This window comes from Triticum urartu, chromosome 5A, assembly GCF_056163025.1.
Source record: "Triticum urartu cultivar PI428250 chromosome 5A, HENAU_Tu73, whole genome shotgun sequence".
Lineage (NCBI taxonomy): Eukaryota > Viridiplantae > Streptophyta > Magnoliopsida > Poales > Poaceae > Triticum > Triticum urartu.
In genome coordinates this window covers 26,015,129-26,032,266 of record NC_141877.1, presented here as the reverse complement: position 1 = coordinate 26,032,266, position 17,138 = coordinate 26,015,129, and the positions used below count along the sequence as shown (strand labels likewise).

The following is a 17,138-nucleotide window of genomic DNA, read 5'->3' as shown; positions in this document are numbered from 1 at the left end:
AGTGCATGGATAATGCCAGTTATGCATATAATGAACACAAATTTAATAAAGCAATGGATGATCTCAAAGCTGAGAGTGAGCAATCTTGGCAGTGGCTTAGTGCAATACCCAAGAATACCTGGGCTAGGCATGCATTTGACACAAATTGCAAGACTGACTTAGTTGTCAACAATTTGTGTGAGGTGTTCAACAAGTACATCCTAGATCATAGGAAAAAACCAATAAGAACTATGTGTGATGGCATAAAGGATAAGCAGATGGTCAGGTGACATAGGAATAGAGAGAGTGGAAAGGAGGCTAGATGGGAGATCACACCACATTACAGTGAGAAGTTGGAGAGTGAAAAGGAAAGGGCCAGGTACTGCAAACCCATTCAAGCAGGTGTTAACTTGTGGCAAGTAACTAGTGGGGAGCAAACACATGCTGTAAATTTGGAACTTGAAACCTGTGGTTGCAGAAAGTGGGACCTCAGTGGCATCCCATGTAACCATGCCATCTCAGCAATTAACAAGGCAAAAAGGTTTCCAGAGGACTTTGTAAGCAAAATTTTCAAGAAACCATATTACTTGGCAGCATATGAACCTATGATATATCCTGTCCCTGGTGAGCATGACTGGACAAAGACCCAAGGTCCAGACATAGAACCACCAGCATTTAAAATCAAGAAAGGAAGAAGGAAAGAGAAGATGATAAAGGGAAAATTTGAAGTTCCAAAGCCAAAGTCCACCTCAAGAATGGGGACAATTACTTGTAGCAATTGTGGATTGCAAGGGCATAAATACACAAGTTGCCTTAAACAGTTAAAACCTGAGTTGGCCTTAAGAAAGAACAAACATGTGGTAAGCCCCTTTGAACTACTTCTTCAGTTTGTTGTTTCTGTAAATTACCTTTCTCCCTTGTGCATTTTTTACTTTTAGAATTATTAAGTGTGTTTCCTTTGAATTGTTTTCCAAGCCTGCTGCAAGGAATTCACAAGGAAGAGGTGTTGCTCCTACAGCTCCTCACTACAACAAATTTGACATACTGTGACGAAAAGCCTCATGACGATGGTGGACAATGTCACCGATTACCGCAAATCGGTGACGATAAACGTCACCTAATTGCCTCAGTGTCTGAGCACACCTGGCTGCCAATTTCTGTGACAGTATGGTATTTTCATGACGGATTTGCCAGTGTCACCGAATACTACGAATGTGTGGTGATCATTTTTTTGTCATGTAATGTCTAGCAGTGGGACCCGCCATAGCTAGTCCAAGGGTTATTGAGAGGTAGGACCCATGCATTAGTTTTGGTAGTGGTACTCTCCATAATTTTTCAAAGGCTATTTAGCATTGTAATTATTTTGTTCTATCTAATATAAATAGGTAGTATCCCGCAAATAAAATATAAGTAGGTAGTAGCCATGCAAGACATATATTTTATTATTTTTTACAAATTGAAAACCTTGGTCTGTTTTCTCTTTTTTCTGAGATGGTTATTTTGTTCTTTCTAATATAAATAGGTAGTGACTCGGCAAGAAACTTTAATCGGGCATTTGTGATCTGATGTTGTTTATCTCAAAATAGAAATGGAAATAAGAGAGTGAACAGGCAATGGAAAAAACATATATTTTTAACATAGCTATTTTGTTCTTATATCTGGAATAAATAGGTAGTGGATGTGTTGAAAACTTCAATTGGGCGCTCATAAGGTAATGTCGTTTCGCTCTATGTAAAAAATTAAAATGGAAAGATGAGAGTAGATGGAAAATCTTATTTTTATTCTTATATGTAAATAGATAGTTGTTGGGCAAACAACTTGAATGGGGCACGCGTGAGGTGACGCTGTTTCGTTCTATCTAATTTTTTAAATGATTTATCTATATGACAAACCATCCAGTTCTACAACAGATACAAATGATTTCTTTGTCGTTGGATTCCGATCAAAATCAAACCACCAATTCCGTTGTGGTCGGGATCGATGCCGCAGGAATCCTTGTGGGCGAAAAAAACATATTTAAGACCATTGTGTACAAGTTTCGGCATATTTATTTACAATTATCTAAAAAAACTACATGGAAAATACTGAATCATAATGTTTATATAAGATTTCCTTTTTTCTAATAATAATTTGATATTTATTTCGAAGTAAATGAATTACATGGTATTAGAGTGGAAGATAAATACTGAAAATAAATCATTCCTCGTGTACACTGTGTCCCCACTCGTCAAGGACCCAGCCAAATTCCTCCTTTTCACCCGCGAAGAGCCACTGCCTACCCCGCATCTTTCTTCTGCCCCGATTCAACCGGCTCTCTTCTCCCCAAAATTACAGCCCCGATTGGAACGACTGGCGGCGGCAGATCGGGGGAGGTCGCCCTACAGGCCGAGCTCGGATCCACCCAAACATCCAGCCCCGCGAGCACCCGACCCTCTTCTCCCCCAACTGCAGCGACCCGTGACGCCAGACTGAAAGAGGCTGCCCCGCCGCCGAGGTTGGACCCACCGCATCAACCTGCCCAGTGAGCACCCGGCTCTCTTTTCCCCAGCGACCGATGACTTTTCGGTGATTTCCTCATGCCGCCCTCCTCATCCAGCCACCCCTTGGCGTTCAATGATTAGGTTTCATGCATACTAGTACTAATGACCTCGCCCTTCTCTGCAATTAGGATTTGCTACAGCGTGCGATGTTAAAAAGCCTGAACCTCCTGCTAGATAAGTTTACTTGATATCCTATTAATAGGTCCGTGTGCAAAACCGCAATAGTGACCATGGTTTTGCATTTGTTATAGCCTGCTATTGTCAAAAGGGATGAACCTGAATATATGCTACTGTAGCACTGTTAGCCGTTATGGAAAAGTTTAGTTAGGTATGAGATGTGTGGCCTTAGCTGGGAGATTTCTTTTGCTTCCATGTGCTTGTATGGCTACTCTTGCATTCAGAAGAAAATTATATGTTAACCATCTGATGGTTGTACCCTGCTGTAATGAATAAAACTAGATGCTCTTGATCGCTGTATGGTGTCATAATCAGATGAACATAAACACATGAACTAAAGTATGCGGCATATAAAAGGAGAACTAATTACAAGTAGGAAGCAGTGCATCCTTGTATCCCTGTATCTATATGTCAGGATAAACTAGCTTCTTGATGCAACCACTTTATCTATGTTAAAACGTGAAACTGAATTCTATGTTTGTGGTTCTGTTGTCCCATAAATAGTCCTTAACTAGTGCTGTCAAAACTGAATAAAGACTGAGACTGCACTTGATTTTGACTCCTTAAGGAGATGTATAGCTCTGTATCAGTGTACTTTTGTCTACAGTACTAGTCAAAAGAGAACTAAACTTAACCTTTGACATGCCTCTCCTAATTTAGCTACCCATGATGTTAAGCGTCTGAAGCCCACAAGCATTTTCAGTACGCCCAGAACTTGATAAAAGCAGATACATGGTAAACTTTAGTTTTTTTACTATATTCTGACATACTAAGCTGGGTAAAATCAACCTGCTCCTACTTTGCAAACATACAACACCATCCATCGAGCCTTAATTCTGAAATAGCAGTAAAACTTTCCGGTTTCTAAACTATGCCATACTAAGCTGACATACTAAGCTGGGTAAAATCAACCTGCTCCTACTTTGCAAACATACAACACCATCCATCGAGCCTTAATTCTGAAATAGTAGTAAACTTTCTGGTTTCTAAACCATGCCAGTAGCTCCGGTAATCATATATTTTTGCTGTTTTTTTTATTCTGAACATTCTAGTCTTGTTTTTATTGGCTTGCTGGCTGCTTCTCCCTGACTGTGACCCAGCTGCACCATGCATGTTGATTTGTTTACTTGTTAGATCCCAATGCGTGAGATCTTCATTTTGTATTTATACATTCTGACATGAACTTCTTGTTGGCACTGCTGCCTGCTTACGAGTTATGACTGTTTTACACAATCTAGTTTCTTTTTGTCTACCACCAATGCGAAGCCAACTTGTAATAGCTAAATCAGTCAGTTACGTTACAAGTACTCCTCCATCCATATGCTTACTCATAGTGCAAGTAAGAGTAAATGTTTTCCATTAGTTTCACTTTAACAATTAGTTATACACGATATTAGTGCATCCCGTGCTTGCATCCTAACTTATCTACTTTATTATATTCATGTAAGCTCTAGGAAGGGGCTTTGAGAGATGAAGAGGAAGCCACTCTTGCTATGTCCAAAGCAATGGTAATATATCGTGTGGACTTACATCTTGAATAATGTGTACATCAGTGTGCATTCACTGGCTTTAATTAGGTCTTATGTTTCCACTTTCAGCAAAATTGTAAGCATTCCAAATACCTTACTTCTAGTCCTATGTCTATCGGATCTTGTCAGTATGTATGGAGTGGTAATGTTAGATTTTCATATATAGGAAAACGGCAAGTATAATAATCAGGAGCCAAGTCCCATTGAGTTTTTCAAAGAGACCCATACTAACAGCATGAGCGAGCCGACACATCTAGCTTATGTAAGATTTCTTCCTTTATTGTTTTTGACTTGAAATGATTCTCATATTGATCGAGTGTATCCATCATATGAACTTTGCCTTACTTGAGCATCAATGTTTTCCTTTATACAATAGAATGCAATGGAAAAGAAAAGGGAAACACAATCAGAAGTGACAACCAGTGTTTGATTCAATGATTGTGGCTGAAGTTCTAAAGGAAGAAAACGCCCATAGCACCTTCCTTTCTAGCATGAGTTATGCATCAAGATCCGGGAGATTTGGGAACTCTAATTCATCAGCAAGGATCTGAGTTCTAGAAGAAAGAATTGAGCAAAAGGATAGAGAGGCGAGAGATGCAAATGACAGGTACTTGTCTTGTTTCTTGTTGTGTTCTTGTTGTTTATTTTTTTCATGCTTTTCTGCCTGTGCATAGTGCCCTCATGATAGTAAGAAAATGCATACACAAATACTTGTGAATAAGACATTTGTCTTCAGTTCTTGTAACAAACTGAGGAGTGCTTCGCTGTTTATATATGGTTTGATCCAAATCCAATAATCCAAAGTAACATAAAAATAATAATTCTTGTAATGAGAAATACATGGTTTTTGCTGCTACAACACAAAGGCATGAGAATAAGATTGTAATGCATGGTTTCTAATCCTGAAATCTAGTATGATTTGTTGATTGGTTTATATGCTTGCTTTTTAGTAGAATGATATAGGTTGGTTGAGTTTGATCTAAAAGTTGTTGTCCAAGCATAGTTGCTTCTTGCCTAGGTTACTAACTTGATATCTTATCGGTGATGCTTGCTCCTTTTCAGAATGTTAAATGAAATTTATCTCTTAGTTATGCATGTTTTTTACCATTATAAGTTATTCTTCAGTTTACTGTTTCATTTGCCCATCCATATGTTTGCCTTCACATTTAATAATGCACCTCTCTATTTTACATTCACATTTTGATAGATTGTAAGCTTCTTAGTGATACTCTCACCTTTTTATCTTGTCTGTTTTCATCTCATCAAGATGCAACATTGTTATGTTTTGTCAATTTATAGGCACTGAGAGGAGTTAGTGGTGAGACTTGAAGCACAAGTGAGAGCATTTGAAGAGGTGTAGAGGAAGCAACACGAATAATTGGAAGATGTGAAGAAGATCGAGCAAGAGAAGAATGAAGCCTGGCAAAAGAAGCAACAAGAGACGGATATCCTGATTGGTTTTCTCTTAAGGCTCAAGCAACTCAGCAAGCAACTTAGCAGTCCTAATCCAAACTTAATGGTGCATGAAGGCCATCCTTTTGCGATGGAAAGATAGTTGTTGAATCATACATTGCAATCATCAGGATAACACATGTGGTCTTTACTTATCTAAATATTGCTTTTCAACTTGTCTATTCTTCTGTCAAACTCGTGAGTCAGTGTTAATTTTTACTATGAAACACAAGAGGACGAATTGGCTGAGACGATTAAATATATAATATCATAAATTTATGATGTGATTTGGATCTTAACTTATATTTATATAATCTCATGAATTAAATAATTATTGTCATATGCATTTGGATTATGGTGGATTTAATCATTTGTCATAATTTAAATTCAAAATAAATCAAATATATGTGGTGTCATCTTCACCAATAATGAAATTAATGATGCTAACTGTGGGATAGTCTGCTTGGGTGTTGACGTGGCATGAATTTGTGACGTTCCTACATCACTGAATATGGTGCAATATGGAATTTTTTCTCGTAGCATGTGACATTAATCGACTGTCACAAAAGTAACAACTTGATGATGTTCTAGAGAACGTCACTGAAGGTCCTATATCCAGTGACGTTATTTTGCGCCCGCCGTCACTAGGAGTAATCTGTGACGGGGATTCCGTGACGATCCTTGTGACACCCATAAAATGTCACTTAGGGGTAATTTGTGACGTTAATAGCTATTCGATGACATTTTGTGTCTCGTCATAGTAGGCCCGATCTCTTGTAGTGGCCTGCAGCAACACCTAGAGCTCCTGCACCACCAACAACTACAGCTTCTGCACCAACAACTAGAGCTCCTGCACCAACACCAAGAGCTGCTCCAGCTGGAGGAGGAACTGGAAGTGCTGCTGGTAGAGGTGGTGGAAGTGGTGCTGGTAGAGGTGCTGGAAGAAGGTCTGGTGGTGGAAGAGGATCTGGAAGAGCATCTTCTAGTGCTCAATCTTCTGCTGGGAGAGGTGCTCATTCTTCAAGGCCTTTCTCTGCCCCAAGGCAGCATGGTGCCTCAACTTCTAGTGCTCCTCCACCAACTGATGGCACACACACTGGATGGATGGCCTGGTTCAATGCTAGTAGAGGTGGCAGAAGGTGATGCAAACTCCAATAACTTGTGCTGCTGCTACAATGTGCTTTATTTTGGTTTGATGCCATTGTAGCAACTTGTGTTGATGATACATTGTAGCAATATTTTGGTTTGATGCCACTGCAAGCAACTTTGCTGATGATACATTATGCTTTATTTTGCTTTGATGACACATCAACAACTTGTGCTCATGCTACATGTGTATTATTTAGAGTTTGATGCCACTAAAGCAACTTGTGCTGATGCCAATGGATATCTTGATGGTTCTGTTGGGGATAACTTAATGGTTCATGGATTTATGCCACTTGGGTGGATAACTTGATGATTCATAGATTGATGCCATTTGGGTGGAATAGTTGATGGTTTATGTTCATACGTTAATGTTATTGTTTTGCTATTTGGTCATGTGGATGAACCAACCTAAACCTAAGCAGATGGGTTTACGGTGCCTCGGGGTCGATGAAGCCACCTAAGCCTAACCATTAGGGTTTACGGTGACTCGGGGTCGATGAAGCCACATAAGCCTAACCATTAGGGTTTACGGTGACTCGGGGTCGATGAAGCCACCTAAGCCTAACCATTAGGGTTTACGGTGACTTGGGGTCGACGGGGCCACCTAAGCCTAACCATTAGGGTTTACGGTGACTCGGGGTCGACGGGGCCACCTAAGCCTAACCATTAGGGTTTACGGTGACTCGGGGTCGACGGGGCCACCTAAGCCTAACCATTAGGGTTTACGGTGACTCGGGGTCGACGGGGCCACCTAAGCCTAACCATTAGGGTTTACGGTGACTCGGGGTCGAGGAAGCCACCTAAGCCTAACCATTAGGGTTTACGGTGACTCGGGGTCGAGGAAGCCACCTAAGCCTAACCATTAGGGTTTATGGTGACTCGGGGTCGACGGAGCCACCTAAGCCTAACCATTAGGGTTTACGGTGACTCGGGGTCGACGGAGCCACCTAAGCCTAACCATTAGGGTTTACGGTGACTCGGGGTCGAGGAAGCCACCTAAGCCTAACACTGGTAGAAAAAGGGCCTGTTGTCCCGGTTCGTAAGAGCCTTTTGTCCCGGTTCCTGAACCGGGACTAAAGGGTCGGTACTAATGCCCTGTCCCTTTAGTCCCGGTTCAATCCAGAACCGGGACAGATGGGCCTCCACGTGGCATGTGCGCGGAGCCCAGGCAGGAGACCCTTTGGTCCCGGTTGGTGGCACCAACCGGGACCAATAGGCATCCACGCGTCAGCATTTCTGTGGCTGGGGTTTTTGTTTTTTTTGAAGGGGGGGGGGGTTGGGGGTTTTGGAGGGTTAATTTAGGTGTTTCATATATTGTGTTAGCTAGCTATAATTAATAGAGAGAAGTGTCCTCTCTTATGTCCGTGCTTGGTCGACGCTATGTACTATACATACGTATAGAGAGGACTAGACACGCTAGCTAGCTAGTAAGCAAACGAAGGAAACAGAAGATCGTCATGAACATATATGCATACAGAGAGAAGTGATATTGACCACCTCTCCTTCTCCAAGAGATTGGTCGAACAACAAGTTCTCGTATATCTATCCGACACTACCGGCTACATATATACAATAATTATCTCTTACAAATATAATCATACGGACTCATGGTCCACATAGTATTCTCCGTCTTCAGCGATCACGTGGTCAAGAAAGAATGCCGCCAATTCCTCTTGAATTGCTCGCATGCGAGCTGGTGCTAGGAGTTCATCCCGCTTCCGAAACATCTAATTTGAAGAAGGGGGTCAATACATATATATATATATATATATGAATGAATGAAACTCAACACAAATGATGGTAATAAAATAAAATTGTGAATGTTGTTATTTACGTACTTCATATTGTTCGTCAGTGTAGCCTCGCTCACAGGTCGTGTGGCGGATGGACTCGCAAACGTAGTATCCACAGAAATCATTCCCTTGTTCCTGCCACAACCACTTTACAAGAAATAGAGGTCAATCAAACTGATAAGCAAGAATGCCAAATGGTATTGATGAAACTAGCGCTTGAATCAATATGAGATGCACGGAACATGCTACTATAGTACTTACTTTCGGGTGTCTAAATTGCAGCTTCTTCGGGAGTCCTGGAGCTTTTTTGGAGAATTTTTTCCAAACCCTGCCAGACAAAGAAAACAATTACTTGATACATCAGGAAATGAACAAAGTTGCTGATATGGTGGATAATGATCGATTTAACTTACTTCTCGAGCATTTGAGTCATGTCTGCATAGTCCTGGGGATCTTTTTGTCTTGAGTCTAAGACGGTTACTAGTCCCTGCTCAAGCTTAATCTCTAGGAGAATATAGTGGTAACTGCACACGCATGCATAACTCATCAATTACATTACTATAACCTTGACTAATATATAAGGGAAACCGAATATGCACAAGACAGTAACACTCACTTGAAGTTGTAAGAAAAGAGTATTATATCTTTGTTTTCATTTATTACCAACGATCGTAGCAAGTTGGCCTCGGTATCTGCGGCATGAAATTTAACCTGAGTTGCATCTATGAGATATGTGTTAATGAACCCAATATCACCGACTTGTCTTTTCTTCAATTCGGCGATCTTCAATCTGCATAATATATTGAGGATGATTATAAATACATGCAATGAAAGAGCTGAGCTATATAGAGAGACTTAATGACAGAAGTAGTACTACTTACAGACAGTAGCAGGCGGCCGTTGTTTTATCGAGGGCCAATTGATTGAAAAACTGAAAGAACTCCTCAAATGGAACAGTCAACAGTTCAATTCCAACGAGGCCATGCTCCTTTTTAACTTTCACATACAAAGTACTCCTCCCCCCAGAGTCTCTGCAGATTTTCAAGTACCAATCATGCAATCTTCTCATCATCATTGATAGAGATCTTTCATCTTTGACGAGAGGCTTCCCGTACTCGTATCTTTGTATCTGCACCTCCATGAAATCATAATGTACATCGTCGGGCAGGTAATCGCCAAGATTGCTATAACCGGGCACCATCCTCGGATCATTAGCAACGTTGTCGCTAGGCACCTTGAGCGGGGGGCACGATTGCTTTGCTTGTTCGCCGAGTTGGGCAATTTGTTTCCCAGCTCGTCGTTCTTTCAGCCTTTGATCACTGACAGTACTTCCCGACCGCTCCGCTTCGGCAAATTCCTTTCCAATAATGCGCTCATAGTTTCCTTTCGGCGAAGGCTTGGGTGGTTTTGTCAGGGCAGCCAGAGTGCGCTTCGCTTTCACCGGATCTATCTTCTCCTTCAGAAGTGGATGTTTCTTTGCTTTCACCCCTTCAAAGTAGTTCCTCACTTCTTCTCATGCAATCTCGGCGTTCTCCTCCGGGATCCTCTCGTATGGTAATTTCTCTGGAGTCTTCAGAGAAGGACCAAATCTGTATTTCCTCCCGCCTCTGGCTGTACTGCTAGACGCCGGCAAAGCAGACGGAGTGGTTGTCTTCTTTACTTGCTTACGAGGCGGAGGAGAAGGACTACGACGCGCCGGAGCAGCCGGAGTGGCGGCAGGTCTCTTCCGCCCTTGCTGACGAGGCGGAGAAGGAGGAGGCTGGCTGCTCGGGCGCGTCGGCGCAGGCAGAGAAGGAGGCGGAGTGCCGCCACGCACTGGAGAAGGAGCCAGTCGAGTGCCCTGATCGTCACTCGCCGGAGGAGGAGGAGGTGGAGGAGGCAGAGTGCCCTGACTCGCCGGAGGAGGAGGCGGTGGAGGAGGCGGAGTGCCCTGACTTGCCGGAGGAGGAGGAGGAGGCGGAGGCGTCTAGTTCAGAAGGTTGATGAGCTCCTTCCGCCATAGGCATGGAGTCTTCAGAGCAGACCCCAGCCTAGTCTCCCCTTCACCGGTAGGGTGGTCAAGCTGGAGGTCCTCAAATCCCTCCGTTATTTCATCCACCATCACCCTAGCATATCCTTCTGGAATCGGCCGGCAGTGAAAAGTTGCGCCGAGTTCAGTAGGATAAACAGAGCCAACAGCTGCCTTGACCCTTCAAATTCATCCATTGCGTCATAAGGTGGCAATTTTGAGACTTCGTGATAGCATCCACGGGATAGCTGGCAGGAGCCGTCAAGGCATGCTCCGGCTGAAGCAGCTCGCTGGAAGCCACGCTGCTTCTCCGTTGAGATGGCGGGGTAGCTTCGGGGGAAGCTTCGGTAGTACGTTTGCTGCGATTTGCTTCTCGTTCCTCTATCGCTTGTACCCTTGCTTGCAGTGCCTGTATTTGGGTCTGCTGCAATTTTTTCCTCCTCTCATGGGATTTGTAACCGCCTACGTCCGGAAACCCAACCTTCCACGGAATGGAGCCTGGCGTGCCTCGTGTCCGTCCAGGGTGCTCAGGATTCCCGAGGGCCATTGTGAGCTCGTCGTTCTCTCTGTCTGGAAAGAACGTCCCTTGCTGCGCTGCTTCGATATACTGCTGAAGCTTCCTGACTGGTATGTCCATTTGATCGTTCGTCCAAATGCACTTCCCTGTTACAGGGTCCAAGGTTCCGCCAGCCCCGAAGAACCAAGTCCGGCAACGGTCTGGCCAGTTAATTGTCTCTGGTTCGATCCCTTTATCAACCAGATCATTCTCAGTCTTGGCCCACTTAGGCTGGGCTACGAGGTAGCCACCTGACCCCATGCAATGGTGATGCTTCTTCTTCGCAGCATTTTGCTTGTTTGTCGCCGACATCTTCTTACTCTTTTCCGATGTCTTGTGGGCCACAAATGCGGGCCAGTGATCTCTGATCTTCTCATATCTGCCCTTGAATTCTGGTGTCTCTTTATTTTCGACAAACTTATTCAGCTCTTTCTTCCACCTCCTGAATAGTTCTGCCATCCTCTTAAGAGCAAAAGACTTGATTAATTGCTCTTTAACTGGCTTCTCTGGATCATCCTCTGGCGGTAGGGTGAAATTTGACTTCAGCTCAGTCCAAAGATCATTTTTCTGCATATCATTGACATAAGACACCTCAGGATCTTCTGTAGCCGGCTTTAACCATTGCTGGATGCTGATCGGGATCTTGTCCCTAACCAAAACCCCGCACTGATCAACAAATGCGCTCTTTGTCTGGAGGGGTTCAATCGGTTGGCCATCGGGCGCGATTGCTATGATCTCAAACTTTTCATCCAAGCTCAACTTTTTCTTCGGGCCTCGTCTCTTTACCGATGTTGTGCTCGATCCGGAGGGCTAGAAAAAAGAACAAAGACTTAATTAATATGTGTACATACCAAAACAATGAATGCATCAATTAGCTAGTCAACAGAAGCTCAACTAATATATATACCTGGCCGGACTCGGTTCGGTCACCGGAGACGTCATCACGGTCTCCTTCTTGCACCGGCATTGGGTCACCGGAGCCGTCCTCACGGTCTCCTTCTTGCACCGGCATTAGGTCACCGGAGCCATCATAATCATAGCCAGCTACTTCCAGACCATCGGTGTCGTTGAGAAACAACGAGCAGACGGCATCACTTCCTTGTGCGATTATGTCCCCCAACAACTCTTCTTGTACTTCGTCTCGGGCGGTGTCCATAGTTTCTACAAATATTTACAACATGGCAATTATTATTCAAACATGACAGATGGATACATTAGTGGCAAACGTAGAACTAATATTAATTAGTGGCCTCGACGCTGCTTCTCTAGGGTTTGGGGTGGCCTCGACGCTGCTTCTCTAGGGTTTGGGGTGGCCTCGACGCTGCTTCTCTAGGGTTTGGGGTGGCCTCAACGCTGCTTCTCTAGGGTTTGGGGTGGCCTCGACAACGCTTCAAGGACAAAAAAAGAAGAGAAAGAAGAAAAAAAGAGGAGAAGAAAGAATAGAGGAGTTCTTACTCCTCTATTCTTTCTTCTCCTCTTTTTTTCTTCTTCTTCCTCTTTTTTTATCGGGAACGAGGGTCGTCGAGGGTCACCGAGCGGTAGAGGAAACCCTAAATAGCAAGTATCGTGGGTGTGAGATACATGTGGCCATCGGTGTCGGACACTACATCCACGTCCCACAAGTGACGTGGGCATCGAAGCCCACGTCACTTGTGGGACGTGGATGTAGTGTCCGACACTGACGGCCACATGTATCTCACACCGACGATACTTTCTATTTAGGGTTTTCTCTACCGCTCGGCGACCCTGACCCTCGACGACCCTCTTTATTTTATCGGGAACGAGGGTCGTCGAGGGTCAGGGTCGCCGAGCGGTAGAGAAAACCCTAAATAGAAAGTATCGTCGGTGTGAGATACATGTGGCCGTCGGTGTCGGACACTACATCCACGTCCCACAAGTGACGTGGGCGTCGAAGCCCGCGCCACTTGTGGGACGTGGATGTAGTGTCCGACACCGACGGTACATGTATCTCACACCAATGATACTTTCTATTTAGGGTTTCTCCTCTACCGCTCGGCGACCCTCGACGACCCTCGTTCCCGATAAAATAAAGAGGAAGAAGAAGAAAAAAAAGAGGAGAAGAAGAAAGGAATAGAGGAGAAAAGAGAAAATAGAATATATATATTCTAATTTTCTCTTCTTCTCCTCTATTCCTTTCTTCTTCTCCTCTTCTTTTTCTTCTTTTTTCTTCTTCTTATTTATTTCTCCTCGTCTTCCTCTCCCCTCTCGGCGACCCTAGACCCCCTCTCGACCCTCGACCCCTAGGCAACCGTCGACCCCTCTCTTTTTTTTCTTCCTCTTCTTTTTTATCCTCTTCTTCCTCTACCGCTCGGCGACCCTCGACGACCCTCGTTCCCGGTAAAAAAAAGAGGAAGAAGAAGAAAAAAAAGAGGAGAAGAAAGAATAGAGGAGATCTTCTCCTCTATTCTTTCTTCTCCTTTTTTTCTTATTCCTCTTCTTTTTTTATCCTCTTCTTCCTCTCATGTTCGACGACCCTCGACCCCTCGGCGACCCTAGACCCCCTCTCGACCCCCTCTTCTTCTCCCTCTTCTTCCCCTTCTTCCCCGCCTCTCTCATGAATGTCCGACGTCCCCCCTCCCCCCTCATCATCATCTATCATCCCCCCTCTCATGTTCGACGACCCTCGAGCCCTTGGCCGCCCTCTCGACACACCCACGACCTAAAATGACCTAAAATGAAAATAACCTAAAATTCACTAAAGTTATCGATGACCCTCTCGACACACCCACGAATAAGAAAATATATCATCTTCTTCATCTCCTCTTCTTTGCATATTCACATAGCCACATACACATACATAGCCACATACATATTCATCTATGAATAAAAAAACATCATAGGTACAATTCATATCGACATTTATACATACATGAAAAAAATTATATGAACATCGTGAACAAAAAGATCATCGAGCAAAATTATTTTCCATGAACATACATATAGCCACATTCATATAGAACTTTTCCATATATGAACATATATAGATGATTTTCTAAAAATGTAACTTTTGCATATATGAACATATATACACAGAGAAAATACATGCATATATAGCCATATCCATAAACAGAGAGCAGCGGCGGCAATGGGTGGCATCGTCGGCGATGGGGATGGGAAAGGGGGGAGCTCACTGGGGGCGGGCGGCGACGGGGAGAGGAGGCCAGCGACGGGAAGGAGGACGGCGGGCTCGGGGATGCCGGCGACGGGGACATCGTGCGCGGGGCGGCACGCGGTGACGGGGACGATGGGCTCGGGGTGGCACACGGCGACGGGGACGGCCGCGGGCTCGGGGTGGCACACGGCGACGGGGACGAGGAGGCGGGGCTCGGGGCAGGGCGGCCGGCGACGGGAAGGAGGGCGCGATGATGACGACAACGACAGGGCGCGGCGACGGCGACGGGGCAGGGCGCAACGACGGCAAGCACGCGGGGATGGGGCAGGGCGCGGCGACGACGACGAGGAGGACGAGCAGCCTGGCGGCGTCGGCGATGGGGAATGGAGTAGTTGGCGAAAATTTCCTAAGTGTGGACTTATATAGCAGAGCCTTTAGTCCCGGTTTGTGGTAGCAACCGGGACTAAAGGTGGGCATTAGTCCCGGTTGGTGCCACCAACCGAGACCAAAGGCCTCTTTTCAGCAACCCAAAGGGCGGGAATCGGCGGCCTTTGGTCTCGGTTGGTGGCACCAACCGGGACTAAAGGGGGGCATTGGTCACGGTTTGTGCCACGAACCGTGACCAATGCCCTCCTTTAGTCCCGGTTGGTGCCACCAACCGGGACCAAAGGCCTTGTGCGGCTGCTGCGTCGAAAGTTTAGTCCCACCTCGCTAGTTGAGAGGGGTGCGCAGTGTTTATAAGCCCCACTGCCGCACCCCTCTCGAGCTCCTCTCCATTGCAGGCTTACGGGTCTAATTGTCACTGCAATACCTGTGGGCCTACTGGGCCTCCTGCGGGCCTGAATCCTGGCCCTTGGATGGGTTTCTAGTCGTATTCAGGCCGTGGGGGCCCAGTAGGTGGCATTTTTTTTATTTTTTTGTTGCTTTATTTATTTTCTTTTGTTTTTTGCTTTATTTTTTTTTAATTCTTTATGCTTTTAGTTTTAGAAAAATTATAAACTTTTTGTTAATGCCATTAGTTTTCAAATTTGAAAACACTTTTTTTGTTTTTTTGTTTCTTTGTTGCTTTATTTATTTTATTTTGTTTCTACTTACAACAAAATACTTATTGTTGCTATTTTTTCCAGTTTTTTGTTTTGTTTTCTGCATTATTTATTTTCTTTTGTTTTTTGCTTTATTTTTTTATTCCTTTTGCTTTTAGTTTTAGAAAAATTATAAACTTTCTGTTAGTGCCATTAGTTTTCAAATTTGAAAACACTTTTTTTACTTTTTTTTGTTTTCTTTGTTGCTTTATTTATTTTATTTTGTGATTAACTTTACTATAGGAATAGTTTTTTTTCCTGTTTTTTGATTTGTTTTTTGCATTATTTATTTTCTTTTGTTTTTTGCTTTAATTTTTAATTCTGTTTGCTTTTAGGTTAGCAAAATTATAAACTTTCTGTTAGTGCCATTAGTTTTTGAAAAATTATAAACTTTCTGTTAGTGCCATTAGTTTTCAAATTTGAATAGTTAAAATTTGAATTCTTTGAAAATTGTTTGAATCACAAGTTTGTGATTAACTTACTAAAAAAATGAGAATAGATGCGCTTATAGAGAAAATTCAACCTAAATTCCTAGTAAATTTCTATGAATTTCAGAGAAATTCACTATGAATTTAGGTTAAACTTTTCTCTATTAGGGCATCTATTTTCACTTTGAGAGGTGCTCAACAAGGCAGAGAGGGAAGGGCTTATAAACCGGTGTGAGCCCCCTTCGGTTGGCGAGGTGCGACTAAACTCTGCCCGCAACGAGGACCAACCCTTTAGTCCCGGTTTGTGGCACAAACCGGGACTAATGGTCATGGGCCAGGGGCGAGGAGCAAAATTATAAACTTTCTGTTAGTGCCATTAGTTTTAGAAAGTTGAAAGTTAAAAGTTGGCATGGGCCAGGGAAAAATGGTCATGGTATTACGAGGGCCGAACCATAAGACATGAAAGCATTTCAAATGAACTCTGAAAAAATTGAAAGTTGGCAATGGTATCATAATTTCACCCACATAGCATGTGCATGTACAAAACGGACAATGGTAGCATGTTCGTGTGTTACAAAGTTGGCATGGTATCATCATAATAGTTGCGGGAGAAAGTCTTCACTTTTTCTTCGCTTGTGTCATTTGCTTATTGCGCCGTAACCATGGATAATCTTCATTGTTTATCAGGATGCTTGGGTCAGCCTTGACATTGAAGGGAGGAATTTCATGAAACTTTTCATAATCTTCAGACATGTCTGTCTTGCCGTCCACTCCCAGGATGTCCCTTTTTCCTGAAAGAACTATGTGGCGCTTTGGCTCATCGTATGATGTATTCGCTTCCTTACCTTTTCTTTTTCTCGGTTTGGTAGACATGTCCTTCACATAGATAACCTGTGCCACATCATTGGCTAGGACGAACGGTTCGTCAGTGTACCCAAGATTTTCCAGATCCACTGTTGTCATTTCGTACTGTGGGTCTACCTGTACCCCGCCGCCTAACAGATTGACCCATTTGCACTTAAACAAAGGGACCTTAAAATCAGGTCCGTAGTCAAGTTCCCATATGTCCACTATGTAACCATAATATGTGTCCTTTACGCTCTCGGTTGCTGCATCAAAGCGGACACCGCTGTTTTGGTTGGTGCTCTTTTGATCTTGGGCGATCGTGTAAAATGTATTCCCATTTATCTCGTATCCTTTGTAAGTCAATACAGTCAAAGATGTTCCCCTGGACAACAAGTACAACTCATCACAAACAGTGTTGTCACCTCTGAGACGTGTTTCCAACCAACTGCTGAAAGTCCTGATGTGTTCA

At 43.7% G+C, this 17,138-nt stretch overlaps 1 long non-coding RNA gene and 1 pseudogene across 2 annotated transcripts; both read left to right on the top strand.

Moving 5' to 3' along the window:
- Positions 1-5: 5 nt before the first annotated feature.
- On the top strand, positions 6-1,029 carry LOC147967698 (uncharacterized; annotated as a pseudogene).
- A 1,250-nt stretch (positions 1,030-2,279) lies between these two features.
- LOC125507303 (uncharacterized) lies at positions 2,280-5,959 on the top strand. Of its 2 annotated transcripts, XR_007282853.2 has the most exons (4): positions 2,280-4,301; positions 4,392-4,487; positions 4,602-4,832; positions 5,525-5,959. It is a non-coding gene; the product is annotated as an uncharacterized LOC125507303 (long non-coding RNA). The 2 variants fall into 2 exon arrangements; XR_015603846.1 differs by having other exon boundaries at positions 2,280-4,487.
- The last annotated feature ends 11,179 nt before the right edge of the window (positions 5,960-17,138 follow it).